Genomic DNA, 12,162 nt, shown 5'->3' with positions numbered 1-12,162 from the left:
ACTTTTCATTCATTGATAAATATCAAATATTTCAAACATTTTGATTCGATAACCGCTTTTTTCATAAAATGAAGATCAAAGAAGACACAGTTGACCGTAAATTATTTGAGCCGTGTCATGACAAAACCAACATAGTGGGTTTGCGACCAGCATGGATCCAGACCAGCCTGCGCATCCGCGCAGTCTGATCAGGATCCATGCTGTTCGCTTACACACCCTATAGCAAGTAAAGAAACTGATAGCGAACAGCATGGATCCTGATCAGACTGCGCGGATGCGCAGGCTGGTCTGGATCCATGCTGGTCGCTAACCCATTATGTTGGTTTTGTCATGACGCGGCTCATTTATTGATATTCTTTTGATTTATGTGCTGATTTATGTAATATAAAAGGTCAAGACTGTCATTTTTCATCAACGCACATCAATAATAAAACAGATAACTTTTTTGAACTTTTGTCTCTTTTTTTAACACAGTTTATTATTTTTAATGATTAAACTTGAAATTATGACTGGTTAAACGAAAAAGAAAAAAAAATAATAAAAAAGATAAAATACGGATATGTGTCTAGGCTTTCATAAATATGGATGTTAAGAAATGTAGATAATTTTCCTGCTTGCGGGATATAAAGGACATCAGATTAAAGATCAAAAGCATTTCTGTATTTACGACTTTTTGCACTCGTTATACTTACGGTCTTCATTTTAAACAATAAAATATGAATATAATAATAATAAAATATACAATCAAACTGAATTTTGGTTGTTTCGAGTGGTTTTGGTTATGTTGTTATGTTTTTCTTTTTCTTCTTTTTCTAAATTTGCCCGGAACCATATTTTAAATTATTGTGTTTTCATGTCATATTTTATTACGTTTTTTATCATCTACTATATATACCTACCACGAAGATATAAGGTTGGAAAATAAAATATAAAAAAATGAATGTACTTACACAAATGAAATAATTTACGTAATTGGAACAAAGACTAAGATAATTTCTTTCAAAGATAATACTCAGCTCCCGTACTTAAAACCGATGATGTTTTACGTTCTTCAAATTTCTCCCTTAATATTGTTGTACAAATAACAAAATCAACAATAATTAAACAAGGAACAGACCTTTGATTGTTTAGTAAAATAAAAATATGACAGTAAACATTTAAAGATGATTTGTTTGTTAACTTTTTTACAGGTTTGACTTCAGAATGAATCTAAGTTATTTCCACGAGAACAATATTTGTGTTTCTTCAATCGATAACTACAAATACAACTATGTTCCCATGGTTTGGGGATACTGGAGTGACACCGTCATCATAATTGACGATGCCGCTGAATTCGTCCTCGGTTTCAATGAACCAAATCACGGAGCGCAGTCCAATATGTCACCTGAAAAAGCAGCCGCAGCATGGATAGAAGTTGAAAAGAATTCCAAAGGGAAACCACTAGTGAGCCCATCTGCGGCAGAGTGTGGCGAGAACTGTAGAAGCACTGAAATCGAATGGTTTGACAAGTTTTTCGAACTCTGTATAAACTGCCGAGTGGATTACCTCGCTACTCACACATATTGGTGTGACGCGGTCAAAACAATGGCGTATTTGGAGAGCTTGTATCTGAGATACGGACGAAAAATTTGGCTGACAGAGTTTGCGTGCAAAGAATCGCCATATGAGCTTGAACAATTGTATTTTATGCAAGACATGTTACCACAATTAGAAGCGGCTGAATTCATATTTAGGTAAATATACCGGAGACAAAATATATAATTTTAAAATTATCTACTCAAATGCTTTAATTAGAGGTTATTTGAATGTATTTCAAATGAATAGTATTCTCATAGGTGATTTAAATGTATTAATTTTAATATGATATCATTTTGTTTGGAATTCACGTAGAACTCCCCTTACCATTTGAGAATTATAATTATAAAGCTTATAGGTGGTGAAATATTTCAAATATTCGTTCATGGATTTTGCCAACCATAAACAAGTATACTGCTTTCGGCCTTCCGTAATTACGTAGCTCCTCACATGAAATGACCCAGGGGTCATGGATGAGTTCGAACATATGGCAGTTAGGGACTAGTGCACCTGAATCATTTGGTTTACGAATAGCCTATTACAGCCGTTATATGGTGTTATCGAACTTTTCATTCGAATAATGTTTTGAATAAAAGGGTAATTTTGTCGATTATGTTGTGTTTTGTTTTTCATTCGTAGATATGCATGGTACAGTGCTAGACTAAAAACAGTCTCAGGATTCATCACCAAAGCCGCCAGTCTTCTGGCGCAAGATCGATCTGAACTTACTGAACTTGGTCGCTTCTACAATAATTATCAAGGAGAGGCGGGTAAGTCTTACATTAACACACAAAACAAATTGTGGGTTATTGGGCTAATTACATGATAAACATCTTACGAACCCTGATGAATCAGCAAATAGCGATTAATTTCGGGTAATATTGGAATAATCCTTTTGTTAATTTTTTCGTTTTCCTTTGTGAGACTTTATTTTAAGGAAAAATACCAACATGACTGCTTGCCTACAAGCTCAGTTAGATTTGTAACCCTTAAAGCGAGCTTAGTTCAGGAAGGGAAATAAATGCAGGATGATCATTTTTATCAATTCTCAAGGTTTATTTTTAAAATAACTTCGAAAACACAAGTTCTGTCTTGTCTCATTCTCACAAAAGTATTGTATTCCCGCTGTTTTAAAAGATATAGCAATGTGTTTGCGAAACATCAGGATTTGTAATCGTAACACTAAAGCTGCAATATAGCCATTTCTATTCTACATGGGGCGGGATAGGACTAAAATAATATTTAATTTGCGCTTATTTACAAGTACATTTACTATAAACAGTTACCAAAGAAGTTTCTTTACGATAAATACATGGAACCGACTTGTTATGAACCTATCATACTTGTACTTGACTCTGAGACTTTCACGTACGAAGGTGAGCGACTATTACATAAAATGTTAGAATTAATCAACAGTCGCAATAGAGTCTGATTAGACTGTCCAAATGTCCGACGGTTCCATCTGGTCACCCAGTGGGCACGCAAGAGGTATCTGTGCAACAGGACGTGTATTATACTTGGTTCCAATGTACTTGTCCACTGACGGCACAGTTAATTGCTCTTTAGAGAATTAAAGTCAATATAATATATTTGATCTAAAAGTGTGGAACGGGACATATACTCATGACACTTTGCCTAATCTCCATGCTTTTAATTACATTGTTTGAGCGCGCGCTAGCTGTAATTGTGCTAGATGGAAATGCAACATGTAAACTTTTCATTACAGTAACAGTCATTACAAATGAACCAAGTACAGCAGTTATCACAAATGAACCAAGTGTAACTACCACTTCCACACCTGCACAGGTAACCACTACCACAAACAACAATAATAACAACTGCGGGAGCACTGAATTCAGTACAGAAGAGACGCTACTAATACTGCAGTCATACAAAACCAATCCATCTGACCTGAGCAAAATGCTTAAATATGTAAAACGGCAGTCAGATACATTGTCTAAAAATGTACAAGCACTTTACCAGACAGCATCAGAGACGGTTCTCATGGACAGGATACAACAGGCGTTTACTGCAATCATGTGCTGCGATGTTAATACAATACAAAACAGTGCCATCAGGTGAATATTAATATATTTTTATATATTTCGACTTGCTCTAGTTAAACCTGTATATAAAACAAGAGGAATCATTGACATTATTCCTCAATCGTGTTGAATCTGTTCGATTCATTGTTAGATATAACCTAAGTATAGCATCAATGTTCAGTAATTTGAGAGAGTTATAAGGTTACCATTGGGTCACCGCTAATGACCGTGCCCCTGATTAAAAAAGTATTTGCTTTTTGTTCGTTGCATCTTTCAATATTTGAAAAATAAACATATACCATGCTCCAGGCAAATATTGACAATGCCGATCGCATAGAAAAACTTCTGCAAGCATAACGGAAATAACAAGACGTATCATCCTTACATAAGATGCTTGGCCGAATTAAAACTTGCTTATTTGCATATCGAATCTGAGGATATCATACTATGGTAGCTGATTTCGTGCATTGTGCATTGCATTGTCGATAACGACAACGCAACCTGATTCGTTATCGCTTTTTCGTCTTGTCGCTAGCGACAACATGACAAAGCGCCAACTGGCGCGTTGTCGGATTTTCGTCTTGTCATCCTGTCGCTAACGATGTACGTCAAACGGCGCGTTCTTGTGCGGCGCGTTGTCGCGATGTCGCCCTGTCGCCTGACTTATAATCCAATCCTTTGATTTGAACTGAGCGACAATGTGACATCGCGACAACACGCCGCACGACAACGCGTCGTTGACATACATCGTTAGCGACAGGACAACACAAAGAAAATCCAACAACGCGTCGTTTGGCGCCCTGTCCTGTCGTCGCTAGCACCAACACGACGCAGAATAACGTTCCAAATCAGCCACTATATCATACAGATTATGATATTGAGCCTTTTATTGGAATTTATTTTACTGTATCATCTCGAATTTATGTATCTGAAATAACACTTGATAGTGAAAGAGCTTATATATGTTATCAATGTAAATAGATCGTTTCCAGACCTCCTATAGACCAATTAAAAATTTGACGCGTATACCATGTCCGAAACATCGTTTATGTTAGTTTACTAATTTTACAATGGCCAATCGGATTCCGAGATTTCAGATTGTAATTTTTAAATGATCACTGAAATTCTAACATTATATTAAGTTATTCCCTGTACATTTTACAGGAAGTCCAACCGAAAACAGACGGCCTATGGCCGAAAAAGAGAGCTACATCGGAACGGCAAAAATTTGACTGGAATTTGGTATTTAAATATATGCTATTTTAATTTTGAAAGATATGACCTAAATAAGAAAACATAAATTTAAGCGATGCGCGCGGCCATTAGCGTTGACCCAAATTTACTTATACAAATATGTAACGTGATCATCCACCCTGGTAATAGTGTATCGCACGGATTAAGGAAAGAACTACCTATAGGGAATACAGATATGGAAAAACATAATTATATTTATGCTATCATTCCAAACAAATTCTCTAAAATATATCTTATTAACAAATTTACATAATGAAACATAAAGCAATTCGTATTACTTTATGTTACAAAATATTTCTTGCGTATGTTTGGCATGAAGTAGCATACGTATTAATCGTAATTAGTGCGGCAATTACTTTACAATGGATTGCAAGTAGACTTATAATTTACCGGAAGTCAATGTGAAAAGCATTAGTCTAAGGCCGAAAAGTCTCTATAGAAATGGGGGAATTGAGTTTATTTGATAAACGTCGGATTTGGTTTAACTCTGTAATTTATGAAAAAATGGCTGTTTTTTATTGCAGTTCACTGTATCACAAAAAAGAACATTGCCATTATAAAGCATATTGTTTGTAGTTTCTAAAAACCCATTTCTTAAGTTACGAAGTCCGGGCAAAAGTACAAAAATTCAAGATGGTCGCCAATGTGGCCGCCAAAAGTGACAAAATACCATGTATTTTTGTATGTATTTTATTTTGTATCTGCTGACCTTTAATTTGTACGTTTCAAAACAGAACCTTCGCAAAGATTGTGTCTCATTGGTGAAGATTATTTGTTTCAAAATGTATGTTTTAGACTGAATATGAGACATGAGGCAAAGCTATAGCAAATAAGATTCAATTTTGTCTATGTCTGTGACTTACAATAAAAACGCACCATAGACATGATAGCAAAATGCGACTTCGTTGATAAATGTATGTTTTATTCATATCAATGTATATTTTATTTTCAAGCAAAGAGGTTGAACGGATACAAAAGTTACGAGTGGGAGAGTGCGATAAACCTGAAGAGCTTTGCGTTCCAACATGTGTTCCGGGACAATAAGATTAATACGTTCAAAATTGACAGACAGAAGTGTAAATATGTTCCAAAATATGTATTTGGACTATAAGACATAAACGTTCCAAAATGGCAGAAATAAGTGTAATATGTTCCAAAATATGTATTGGGATTATGTAATAATGAGTTTTTTTCATCATATATTATGATTTTAACGTTCAAAAATGGCATATTTTTAATGTAAATTCATTCTAAACCGATAAAATGACTGCATTCCAAAATGACAGCATAACTACGTTTATAAATAGTGGTGTATATACGATCCCAAATAATAGTGTAAATAAATTCCAAAATGATATTATTACACTAGATAAGTTCCAAAATGATATTATCAATAAGTTTCAAAATGTTATTGTAAATAAGTTCTCAAATGATATTATCAATAAGGTCGAAAACGATTACCATTTCAAAAAATGATAGCATAAATGCGTTCCAAAATGATAAAATGAATAGTTTTCAAATGATAGTGTAAATACATTCCAAAATGAAAGCATATATATGTTTCAAAATGATAGAATGACTACATTCTAAAATGATAGCATAAATACGTTCCAAAGTGATAGCATAAAGAAGTTGCAAAATGATGGAATGTCTGCGTTCTAAAATGATAGATAGCATATATACGTTTCAAAATGATAGAATTGCTACTTTCCAACATGAGTTTGTAAAGAAATTCAAAAACAAATATTCTAAATACATTCCAAAATGTGTATCAGGAGTATGTAAAAGTAATTTCTTAAAATATTCGATAGATATGCTTTATAATGATGAGATAAAAGCCTAACAAAATGTTTGTCGGGATATTACTATGAAATCTCTTTTTTATTAGAATGGATGTGCTCTTTGTAGTAGAAATTTATAAGGGACAGATAGCAAAAGTCGGAACACGTGATGGAAACAAATACTGGACATTTTTTTTATTGTATATAGTTTTATCATATTATGTATATATTCAAGTATTATAAAGGATATTTAAATGTGAATTAAAATGAATTTCGTAATTCTTATGTATCCGTAGATGTTCACCTTTAATTTACATAGTTTAAATTTTATAATATTTAAAGCCTTTAAAAGTCTTTCTTTCTGTTTATACTTTTTTCTTTGTTTACTTTTAAATTTTTACTTCTGACTCCTCATTGTGATTGGCAAGGAAGGTCCGGACATGATATAAAACTTTTCCCTTAGCATCCGCTTGTGAGAGGCTAAAAATGACCCTAGTCATTATAAGGTAACGTGTAACCAAAGCTGAAAAGCCTTTGACTCTATCTCAATCCATTGATAAGTTGCAGCACTTTGAAATCAATTTTGATGGAAAATCAACGCAAAAAAGTAATTTTTGGCAATATTGAGATGTCCCCTCTTTGTCATGGTAACAGGAAATTTTAGCCTGAGCATGTTGTTACAAAGGCAATCGTCCAGTCAACATTTGTGCTAAGTTTGATTAGAATTGGAGCAGTTTTTATAGTAATATAGCAATTTGAACTTGTAACGGGAGACTTTTCAATGAAAACAGCCATTTTTCACAAAATGCTCATGAAGTAATGGGTTAAGCTCGATTCCAAAACAAGTTCTTGCAACTTATATTATCACTTTCTTGTCCACCTCCTGGAACCAACCAGAAATGGTGTCAAATGAAGAAACATGGTCGTGACCCGATTAGGACTCGAACCCATGATCCAGGGTTGAGAGGCAGACACCTTTACCACTAGGTCATCGCCCCTTAGGGCCCAGTTACACAGACGGTCGGACCCCAATCGGTCATTTTATTTTAAATTTAATCGCTGTTATGATCGGTTGTCATGCGTGATTTTTTTTCTGGTTTTCTGTGTGAACGGCCATCGGTGACAGAAAGCAAACTCAAACGACGGGAATGGGTCGATGATTAAATGCTGAAATACTTTTGTTTTTTATCGTTTGTAAATCGGAGCTAAATCGGGCGTAACGCTGATTAATCGGTGTTTGATAGCTAGTCATCAGTGGTAAAACACTTTCCGTCAGAAATGGACGGTGATTCATATTTGGTTATCTTTGTCCGATCGGCGATATCGGTGATTAAGAGCTTGTATATCTCTTGATATAGGTTGCCGTCGGTTATTTTTAAAACATTTTCACCGATCGAGAATTTTAAACGTGTTTAAAAATCCCAATCGGTAATTTTTCACCGATGAAACTTATCTTTCCCCAATAACAGTTGATAGGTGGAAAACAGGTGACCAATAAGTGATATCGGTGATAAATACGTTGTCATCGGTTCACTCCATAATTTGGCTAAAAAACTAACACCCCAGTTACACAGAGCCATCGGTGATTGATCGGCAGTTTTTTTAGCCAAATTATGGAGTGGACCGATGACATCGTATTTATCACCGATATGGCAGTGTTACGCCCGATTTAGCTCCGATTTACAAACGATAAAAAACAAAAGTATTTCAGCATTTAATCATCGACCCATTCCCGTTTGAGTTTGCTTTCTGTCACCGATGGCCGTTTACACAGAAAACCTAAAATAAAATCACGCATGACAACCGATCATAGCAGCGAGTAAATTTAAAATTAAATGACCGATTGGGGACCGACCGTCTGTGTAACTGGGCCCTAACTGGGGTGATAAATAGCATCCTCTTTGTTTGGTCATATTCCATAAGACTGCCTGTCATGTGGTTTGGGTGAACTGCCACGTCTAGCAGATAACCGCCGTATGTGTGGATGTTTCTAAATTCAAAATGTTGCAATTTCATGCTGAATTCTGCCTAGGTCGGTGATTTGGGCGTAAAAGAGAAGCTTGTATTTTGCAGTATTGTCTTGTATGAACAGCGTCAATGAAACCAAACCTGCATCATATTCAATCCTGCTACTTTTTGACGTTCTTTAGAGATTCCTCTTTTGTCTATTTCATGTCACTAAATAAACAAAACATTTGCACATCAAATTTGCGATACCAATTAACTACTGTCGGTTGTTAAACACATGTATTGCGCATGTTTTCACTTTTGATTATTTATGTTTATGTCGCATAAACAGTTCAAGATGATAAACGATTGTTTAACAATTAATTCAAACGTCGCGCCTATTTGGATACGTAGTAAAATAGTGTCAAGAAAAGAAATAAACGACTAGCACAGACTTAAGCAAGGTTTTATTGGGAGTAAGTTAATCCTTATTCAGTTACAGATTATGAGAATGTTATTTTGAATTTCTAAAATTGACAAGCACCGAGGACATATTTTAAGGTAAGTGACCTTGCGACACCAAACACGCATCACAAGATTCCCCTTCTCTTACGAGAAAAAAACAAAGCGCCATCCGCCCATTTTGTCAAAGGGCAGAATTTAAAAGTAGGTCATTCTTATTGTAACAGTTATTGATAAGGTACAATTTTTCAGAAAGGTTATTTAATCAGTTTATATACAATTGTAGTTATGCAAACCAACCAGGCTCAGTTTTCATACTTTTAAGGCCGGGATTAAATTTTTGAAAAGTTCTTTTATGATTTCTAGAAAAATCTTGAGTTTACATTTTTTTCTACTTTTCATTTAATGTATATACTAGAATTATCTTATTTTTGCTAAATATAAACCTTTCAAAAAGGTTGTGTGGACAAGAAAAGTGCATGTTTGCTAATATTAACATGAGGGTGTGCTTGTTAAAAATCGGTTAACTACCTTTAAGTACTTGGCTTTAGCTAAGCCTCATGTGATAAGCCACAAGAACGAAAATTTCTTGGTCAAAATTCTTAAGACTAGAACAATTTTTTGATTTTTAATAGAAAATTTCTTAAAGAAGTTTTATCAGGAACATAAGTGCATGCAGTATTGAAAAGTACAAAGAGTATTATTTCTTCAGCTTGAATTGTTTCCCTCACTATAGAGTGTAAGTTAGACACAGCTTCAAATGTTATCTGTACGTCTGGCTTCAAAAGATGGTCTTTTACTTAGAATTCCTCAAAGTGTCATTTCTGCAAACAATTACGTCACTTCAGTTTATTGCATTACTTAAATCGTGGGTCTCAAATATACCTGGTATAAAGAACAGCCAATCTGATTAAAATCGTCTCTAAACAAATCTTGCTTTTAGGTCTGACCGTGACCAAATACGTAATCATTTCCGGTGACCATTCACACAGCCAATCATCGGCGAGCTTTCATAATTTTGAAAGCGATATGGTTTCTAATTTCAACCCTGGGAAAACCAATATTGAGTAGGTATTCTTACGATTTCGAGACCAAACATGGCCTTTGTCCGTATAGCCGACAGATAAATGGGAAAAAACAATCTTGCCTATTAAAAATTGAAAACGAAAGAATAAATTGCGAAACATATACATTCGCCTTCAGATCTCTTGTCAGATTTGAAGAATAGTATGTCAGATTCCCCATCAGTAACATTTTGAAAAAGAATAACTGACCAATGGATTCCGTTTTGTCATAAACGACCCCACTTCTGATTGAGCTGGTTAAATTTGCATTTTCCAATTCCAACGCATCGAGCCGTAGTAAATGGACCAATAGCATCGTGTCGGGCGTATTTACAGTGGTAACCTGATAACTTTAATGTTCTCTCGCTTCTATACGGATTCTCACCGGTTTCTATATACACATTTATACACAGTGAATGTTTCAGGAAAGTTGGACTTAAAATTGTATATAGTTTACATAGATAAGTATTGATTCTTTTTAATTTTAGTATTTTATATATACACATTTATAATTATGAATGTTTTAGGAAAGTTGGTCTCAGAATTTAGCACATTTTACGTGAATAATTATTGATTTGTTTTAAGGATTTTACCGAACATTTAACATAATATTCTACTAACGCGAATATGTTCAATCTATCGTTATGCATAAAGAGTGCGCGTTGAATCAAAATTATGAAGGTATGCGTTATGTATTTGTAAATATTCAAATGTAAGAGTGGAAAACTTGTATTATTTTTTGTAGATAATAATTGACACGACTAAGATATGCATCACCGTCATTCTACCAGAATTCGCGGCAATATTAGTAATTGAGTTTAAATATAATTAATTTTGTGTCAAATTAAAACTAAATACGGATGATAAAAGAATGCGGCACCGGATATGTAGCCGATTTGATGGAACTGCACCATACGAATATTTCATGTAATTGGCCTATATGTATCTTAAATTGGCTGTTGTTTTTTTTTATTTATAAACAACACTAAAATATTAAAATATATTTAAAAATACACTGTATTCGTTATATTTTACTAAAGTTTATTTTATAGAATGCAATAAGCCGGTGATCCATGTTAAATCTATGTTAAAAAGTAATCAAGTGCCTTATGTTATATTGCGGTAACCCTCAAAGCAATGTGATTATTTTCTCTGCTCATACAATACTGCCACCACTGTCTAATGATATTTTATTTTTAATGCTATAACTCGATTTTTTTTCTGCTTTGCCATGCCCCCTTTTTTCAGCAACAAAGTTTATTTCCCCCGTAATTAGTGCAGTTTTATCAGAGAGTTGTCACCTATTGTTCCTTACATTGACATTTCATGGCATATATCATCATATTTTGGAAATACTGATTAAATAGATAAAATATTGATATGCTAATAAGAAATAATAGCAACAATGCTTTTACTAGTATTGTTTTATTGCATGATGTTCAGCAGTAAAGATTTGCTTACATCAAGATTGTACATGAACATTGCAGTCGTTTTGTATTCATGCTGAAATGCTGCCTTTGGCGACATGAATGACATGGTTTTCACTTTACCTAAAGATATTAACATTTCGCAATGTATATTTTTCAATGTGTGATATCTTTATTACATTATATATAATGTATTATCATAATCAATCATTGTACAGCTGTTTCTAACATTGTTGATTTGATAATTAATTGTGAGGTTATTTTATTCATAATTGAGTATAATACTGAATTCTATTGGACTAATACACAGCTGTCAAAACCCTCTTTGACGAATTGCTTGCTGTGTCTGATATAGGTTTTGCAGCTATGTATGAGTTCATTAGAATCAATGCTAATTTAATCATGTTTATATGTCCATTATGCCCCAGCAATGCTATCATTTTAATCTCTCTAAAAAAATGAAATTATTGTTATCTGGTTACACCTTTAAATAACAAACTTTTTGCCTCTCTGTATTGTTGACGATTGGCATAATTATAGTGAATTAGTATTTGTACGGAAGTAAAATACTACTTTGTTTACATTTTTCTACCTTTATTACCTTACA

Source organism: Ruditapes philippinarum, unplaced genomic scaffold, assembly GCF_026571515.1.
Source record: "Ruditapes philippinarum isolate M1 unplaced genomic scaffold, ASM2657151v2 ctg6828_1_1_1_1, whole genome shotgun sequence".
In the NCBI taxonomy this organism is placed as follows: Eukaryota; Metazoa; Mollusca; class Bivalvia; order Venerida; family Veneridae; genus Ruditapes; species Ruditapes philippinarum.
The sequence above is the reverse complement of the archived record's forward strand: the minus strand, read 5'-3'. Positions refer to the sequence as shown.